Raw genomic sequence first — 8,153 nt, 5'->3', positions numbered from 1 at the left:
GCTAGTGACTGTACTCATATAAGGTGAAACAAACATTGCCTTTTGAACTTTCTGCATTACTAAATGCATGTTTTTATAGTATTTGACCGGTTGTATGATTATACGCCCTGATACATACCATAATATACCCACTTAGCTACTGGGGCAACTGCTATTCGACACTTAAAAACTCCACTTCCAGCACCCTGTAACGTAGACGCTGGGAGTCGGAAAGCAAGTGCAGGTGGTGAGTTTAATAATAAGCGGAACATTGAACAATGTAACAAACACAAGCAGGTATAGACATGAAACACATAAACAATACTGACTGGGGAAAGAACCTAAGGGAGTGCCAGATATAGGAGTGGTAATAAGTGAGATAATGGAGTCCAGGTGTGCCTGATGACGTGCAGGTGCGTGTAAAGCCAAGAGTTCGTAATGATGGATCCCAGGACCGGTGGTTAGTATACCGGCAACATCAAACGCCGGAGGGGAGGAGTGAGAGTAGATGTGGCAGTAGCTGTGATGTGGCAGTGGCAGTGGCTCCAGACGCAGGACGACGCCGACCAGAGGAACGGCCCCGAGGACAAGGAGAGGGTTGGTCCGGGTGGCGAAGGTGGACATCACGGATGATGTTGAGATCCAGAATGTCTTTCACCGGAACCCAACACCGCTCCTCCGGGCCATACACCTCCCAGTCCACCAGATAGTGGAGCCGACCCCCACGACGTCGGGAGTTTAGTAGAGATCTGACGGCTTAGGCCGGACCACCCTCGATGTCCAGGATGGGTGGAGAAGTGTCGTGGGGGACAGCATCAGCTAGGGTACCAAGAAGGTGAGATACAAAAGTCAATGGGAAACTGAAACCTTTATGTCACCTCGTTGATCCTCCGGTCAGCTTCTTGCGGGCAGGCGGAGTGGAAGGTACCTGGTAGGAAGCCAGACACGGACCCCAGGGTGTTACACGGGGGTCTAACTGTGGTGGAGGTCTGCCTGTTCCTTTTGACGGTGGATGACATGCTGGAGTCTCACGTGAGAGATTCTCCAAAACCCAGAACACACTGGAAGGGGGTCAACCCAGTGGAGGAGTGATGTAGCAAGTTCTGGGCATACTCCTCCCATGGAAGGAATCGAGCCCACTCTCCCTGCCGGTCCTGACAGTGACTCGTCAGGAACCTCCCCAGCTCCTGGTTCATCCTCTCCACCTGCCCGTTGGACTGAGGCCTATACCTGGAAGTGTGGCTGATAGTGACCCCAAGATTCTCCATAAAGGCTCTACCTACCTGTGATGTGAATTGGGGGGCACTGTTTGAGATAATGTCCTCCGGGAAGGCCATAATGCCGGAAGACCTGCTGGAATAGTCGTAGGGAGACCAGAAAGAGGGATTAAACGACAGGGTTTTGAAAATCTATCCACAACCACCAAAATGGTGGTGAAACCGTCAGAGGGGAGATCAGTAACAAAGTCAACGAATAGATGGGACCATGGACGCTGAGGCATGGGAAGGAGATTCCCTGCTGGAGCGTTCTGGGGGAATTTGGTTTGGGCACATACGGAACAGGAGTTGACGTAACGAGTGACGTCCTGCGCCAAGGTGGGCCACCAGTACTTCTCGGAGATGGATTGGGAAGTGCGAGAAATGCCTGAATGTCAAGTGATAACAGCTGTGTGTGCCCAGGTCAGCAGCCGATCCCTTATCCCTTTGGGAACGTAGATGCGCTCAGGAGGACAGTTAGTGGGTGTGGGCTCCCTCTCCAGAGTTTGGCGAATGTCCACATCTACGTCCAAGACCACAGGAGCTACGACTCGGGAGGATGGGATTATTGGTGCATTCTGGACAGGACCCTCTCCCGAATCGTAGAGACGGAACAGGGCATCGGCCTTGGTGTTTTTTTAAAACATGGGCGATAGGTCAGCGTGAAGTCAAACCTTGTGAAGAAAAGGGCCCATCTTGCTTGGCGCGGATTCAGCCTCCTCGCTGTCCGTATGTACTCCAGGTTCCGATGGTCGGTAAGGATACCGAATGGTTCCTTGGCGCCATCCAGCCAGTGTCTCCACTCTAATGCCAACTTCACCGCCAGGAGCTCTCAATCACTGACGTCGTAATTCCTCTCTACGGGGGACAGTTTGTTAAGAGTTATATTCACACGGATACAATTTCTGTGGATGACCCTGTCGTTGAGACAGAACTGCCCCCAGGCCCACCTCTGAAGCGTCCACCTCCACCACAAAGGAGATTGTGGGATCTGGGTGTATACGAGTCGGAAAGCAAGTTCAGGTGGTGAGTTTAATAATAATAAACGGAACATTGAACAATATAACAAACACGAGTAGCGTGTAGACATGAAACACATCAACAATACTGACTGGGGAAACAACCTAAGGGAGTGCCAGATATAGGGGAGGTAATGATTGATGCCAGGTGTGCGTAATGATGGATGCCAGGTGTGCGTAATGATGGATCCCAGGACCGGTGGTTAGTATTCCCGGCGACGGGAATTACAGCATTATGTCATTCAAGTGTTGATCTCATCAGAATCAAAAACCGATGAGAGCAGATTACATTAATGAGACCTTTTTCAAGAGCAACAGATAGCCCACTTTGGGGTATTCCAATTTGCATGAATTATCAGAAATGAATACATTGCTGAACTTGTAAATTGTTTTTACATACTGTTAAACAGATGTTATACTTGACACACTGAGGTCTCTGTAGTTCAATGGCATTTTACCCCACGGCCGTTATTTAATCATCCACCTTCAACGTTCCAAGACGTTGGTAGATGGAGTGCATTATTTTGTCCCCTTGGCAACTGCTTCCCCATCCATCGAAACTGGCCACTGTGATCCCCTCCGTACTGGAGAGGTACGAACCCCCAGTTCAGTCTGTCTTCTGTCTGTAATCTGCCTTCTGACTACAGGGGCCTCCATATCTGCAAGGGAAATCAGTATATAACTTGACCAATTACAATTATTGTAATATAATGTACTGGATCTGGAGGCAGTAAATTGAAGTGGAATGGATAATCAACTCTCTGCAAATCCTGTAAGATGCTTAGGCCTGTGTACTTACATATCAATTAGAAGAGGGTACTTTTCATTTTTTGGGGAAATTAGGGCGTAACATCATTTGATACCAAAGATCTGTTGGCAAAAAAGTAGTGAAACATGAGGCCAATAGAGATACATTTGATTTAGCGTGGTATGATTTGATCTGCCAGTCTGTAAAACTTCAGTCCCACCAAATTCTGCTACCCTCAGGGTCCCACACTGCATGGTCGGCATTTGGAATTATTTTTTATCATGTCTTCAAGATCTTTGTTGTCACGAAGAACCAGGAGCTTTAAAACAAAACTTCTTTATCAATTAAAAGTCATATCAGAAGTTGGCCCGTTTGTGGTGAAGATTCATGAACCTGAGTATTGGTCAGTTACAAAGAGTATTTTCATAATAGTGGTACTTTTTTGCATACCTTCACCTGAGCCTCTATCGTCCCTGAGTGTGAACACAATACACTAAAACATCACGTAGGCTAATTGTTCACCACATACAGTGCCTTGCGAAAGTATTCGGCCCCCTTGAACTTTGCGACCTTTTGCCACATTTCAGGCTTCAAACATAAAGATATAAAACTGTATTTTTTTGTGAAGAATCAACAACAAGTGGGACACAATCATGAAGTGGAACGACATTTATTGGATATTTAAAACTTTTTTAACAAATCAAAAACTGAAAGATTGGGCGTGCAAAATTATTCAGCCCCTTTACTTTCAGTGCAGCAAACTCTCTCCAGAAGTTCAGTGAGGATCTCTGAATGATCCAATGTTGACCTAAATGACTAATGATGATAAATACAATCCACCTGTGTGTAATCAAGTCTCCGTATAAATGCACCTGCACTGTGATAGTCTCAGAGGTCCGTTAAAAGCGCAGAGAGCATCATGAAGAACAAGGAACACACCAGGCAGGTCCGAGATACTGTTGTGAAGAAGTTTAAAGCCGGATTTGGATACAAAAAAAATTCCCAAGCTTTAAACATCCCAAGGAGCACTGTGCAAGCGATAATATTGAAATGGAAGGAGTATCAGACCACTGCAAATCTACCAAGACCTGGCCGTCCCTCTAAACTTTCAGCTCATACAAGGAGAAGACTGATCAGAGATGCAGCCAAGAGGCCCATGATCACTCTGGATGAACTGCAGAGATCTACAGCTGAGGTGGGAGACTCTGTCCATAGGACAACAATCAGTCGTATATTGCACAAATCTGGCCTTTATGGAATAGTGGCAAGAAGAAAGACATTTCTTAAAGATATCCATAAAAAGTGTTGTTTAAAGTTTGCCACAAGCCACCTGGGAGACACACCAAACATGTGGAAGAAGGTGCTCTGGTCAGATGAAACCAAAATTGAACTTTTTGGCAACAATGCAAAACGTTATGTTTGGCGTAAAAGCAACACAGCTGAACACACCATCCCCACTGTCAAACATGGTGGTGGCAGCATCATGGTTTGGGCCTGCTTTTCTTCAGCAGGGACAGGGAAGATGGTTAAAATTGATGGGAAGATGGATGGAGCCAAATACAGGACCATTCTGGAAGAAAACCTGATGGAGTCTGCAAAAGACCTGAGACTGGGACGGAGATTTGTCTTCCAACAAGACAATGATCCAAAACATAAAGCAAATTCTACAATGGAATGGTTCAAAAATAAACATATCCAGGTGTTAGAATGGCCAAGTCAAAATCCAGACCTGAATCCAATCGAGAATCTGTGGAAAGAACTGAAAACTGCTGTTCACAAATGCTCTCCATCCAACCTCACTGAGCTCGAGCTGTTTTGCAAGGAGGAATGGGAAAAAATTTCAGTCTCTCGATGTGCAAAACTGATAGACATAGCCCAAGCGACTTACAGCTGTAATCGCAGCAAAAGGTGGCGCTACAAAGTATTAACTTAAGGGGGCTGAATAATTTTGCACGCCCAATGTTTCAGTTTTTGATTTGTTAAAAAAGTTTGAAATATCCAATAAATGTCGTTCCACTTCATGATTGTGTCCCACTTGTTGTTGATTCTTCACAAAAAAATACAGTTTTATATCTTTATGTTTGAAGCCTGAAATGTGGCAAAAGGTCGCAAAGTTCAAGGGGGCCGAATACTTTCACAAGGCACTGTAACCTCAGGTACTAACTGACCTGGAGGTCAGAGGACAGAACTGAGACTGTGGCCTATAGGCCCTGGTCAAAAGTAGTGCACTGGATAGGGAATCGGGTGTTATCTGGGACACTTATTGTGTTACTCATTGATATTGACCAGCACAGTTATTTTTGTGCATTGATCACGGATGGGTTAGTGCTCAGGGTGTGAATGGGGAATGGGGTAACTGACCATAGCAGACCATGCGGTAGTAAGAGGCATCGTAGCTGAAGTAGGCTGAGTTGTACTGACACCTGTCCTTATACAGGCCACAGATGAGGCACTGGGGAGCAGAGTGGCTCCTTCCGATCATAACCCTCACAAACAAACAAACACAGGTTCATACGAGTCAACATCTCCGTCTGAACGATGAACAATTGAACATACTTTCATGGTTTATTTGGTATTCAGGATCATGAATTTAGAGAAACCACTTGAAATGAAATATCCATGGGGGGTTATAAGAAACACATTTAAGACAATGTGGTCAAAGTGATAGATAAATAGTAGGTTTACTCTATTTTGTTATCTAATTAAGTGAAATGGATTTGCATCTGTACTTACATAGCGCCTTGGGTGAGTTTTGAAATGTAGATGACCTCCCATTTGCCTGAGGTAATGGGTGTTGCCTTTCCCTTTGGAATGATATACACTTTCATACTGTAGGTATTGAATTCTGATATTGCTAACATTTACAGTAGACTGGAATCAATCATTCAAATCTACACATTTGGCACCACCCCTGGCAGGTAGCCTAGTGGTTAGAGCGTTAGGCCAGTAACCGAAAGGTTGCTGGATTGAATCCCTGAGCTGACAAGGTAAAAAGCTGTTGTTCTGTCCCTGAGCAGGGCAGTTAACCTGCTGTTGGATGTTGATTAAGGCAGCCCCCCCCCCCCTCTGATTCAGAGGGGTTGGTTAAATGCAGAAGGCATTCAGTTGTACAACTGACTAGCTATCCCCCTTTCCCTTGAATAGCTTGCAAGTCTGCATTTTATTATCCTGTGCAAATGGCAAATGCACTTTGATTTGATATTGAATAAACAATCACTTTGAGGAATAAAACACTAAAACACATCTTTCACATGGCCAATTTGTTTAGAACCGTATGTGTCACTTATTCCTTTGTAGAAACGTATCTGATCATCTGCAAACATTGGTTGGAGAGGAACATATTGGAAAATGGAAATAATGGATTATCATAAAACAAAATATTTCATAAAAAGCTACATTTAGTTCTCATGGTTCTTTCATTATACAGTATGTGAACTTACCTGGCCAACCCAACCTGTCTTGCTTACATGTTCACATTTCTAAAATAAAAATATAAATGTATTTCAATACGTTAATCAAGACAAAATATTCTATTAGCCTATACAGTTCCAGTATGATTCAAACAGCAACATTCCTGGTGTTAATGTTGGAAAACACATGATTCTCTGTTCTCTGAATGCTGTTGTCTACCAAGGAGCCCACCCACAGAGTGAGGTGAGGTGACAACTACCTGGTTCTCAATCCAGTTGTTTCCGTCAAGGTCATAGATCTGTAAAAGGACATGGTTCTTCTTCCTCCTGGTGCACTGAACAGCGACGTGCTCATCCGTCACCCCATCTGACTGATCTCAAATAGTGATCACTGGGAGAAAAACAACACAAAGCGACCAGTTTGTATCACCCTTTTTTCTATCACCCTATGACAACACTTTACTATATCAACCGCTATCAACGTATATGAAAGTATGACATGATACTGTACCCTGCACCAATGGAATCTGGCACCCCCACCTGTGTCCGCCTTGACGGATTTGTTGTGTCCACCACAAACAGCTTTGCCTTAGAATTTGTTGAACCAGCCTTGACAGGAGATAACAAAAATTATGAGCATTCTTTCAGGATACAGTACATATACTTCAAATACTGTATTTACTCTGTACAATGTACAACACACACATAATGTGGGATCATGGTATACTGTATATTTGACCTATTACCTGCTATCTGTGGTATATATATCATTCTTATGACATTCATACCATGTTTTAAAAAGGGCACATATTACAACATCCCACCTTAGGGTATGGGACAACCACCGTTCTGAGGTGTTGTCCATATCCATACAAAAAGAAGTTGATTGTGTCATTAAAATCAACATAAGACAGGCACTTTCCAGTTGGTGACCACCATATTGCCTCAATGGATGAGAAAACCTGCTCTGAAAAAAAGTGGAAGATATCACGTTACTCAAAAGCCTTGTGTGTGATGAAACACACCTTGTTGATTCCCTCTAAAATGTGTCAATGCTACTCAGTACTCACCCTCATATGCCCAGTCAGGGCCACCGTTAAGGATCTGATGATCTTTTCCATTATGGGCGACTTGCATGGCTTCAGCAGTGGTGTTGGGTTTCAAATAAATGTTGTAATTCCAGACGTAAGCCTGGCAGAGAGACCGATAGTCAAGTTAATGTCAGCATTCCATTCTCTTTAGTTTACACTAGAGACAGCCTACTGGGACTTCCTCTTCAGTGGTTTCCTATTCCAGATTATTTTGGTTGGTGCAGCGCTAACCCCACTGTGCTTTTGCATGTTTATCGCTCAGGGCCATTGCCCATACTTGACATGGGAGAGAGAGCACATCTGGTGTTTGGGTGAAAGTTAAAGATAAGATGTGCCTTTGGCATCAGGCCTTTGGCACAATTTGATATATTGATTTATGTTCTAGGGGGGGAAAAAAGATGGAAACATCAGGGCCTCGTTTCCCAGAGCCTTCGTTAGTAACTTTGCTCTTAAACACCTCCCCACATCTAAGAGTGATCCAGACCACTCATAGAGCAGCCAAAGGACATTTTTCTTCTTCCCTTTTTTAACTACTTTATTCACAGAAGATCTCCGCTAAACATAGAATCAAGATGTTTAGGCTAGGTATCTGTTTGACTGTGACCGCAGAATCAGAATCAAGTTGACTACAGATACAAAGTTCCCAAAGC

The 8,153-nt window shown here is 44.2% G+C and overlaps 1 pseudogene; it reads right to left on the bottom strand.

Annotated features, from left to right (window-relative positions):
* Positions 1-1,007: 1,007 nt before the first annotated feature.
* Positions 1,008-7,752, bottom strand: LOC139380054 (prolyl endopeptidase FAP-like; annotated as a pseudogene).
* Between the last annotated feature and the right edge of the window lie 401 nt (positions 7,753-8,153).

The sequence above is a fragment of the Oncorhynchus clarkii genome, chromosome 22 (genome assembly GCF_045791955.1).
Source record: "Oncorhynchus clarkii lewisi isolate Uvic-CL-2024 chromosome 22, UVic_Ocla_1.0, whole genome shotgun sequence".
Lineage (NCBI taxonomy): Eukaryota > Metazoa > Chordata > Actinopteri > Salmoniformes > Salmonidae > Oncorhynchus > Oncorhynchus clarkii.
The sequence above is the reverse complement of the archived record's forward strand: the minus strand, read 5'-3'. Positions and strand labels throughout refer to the sequence as shown.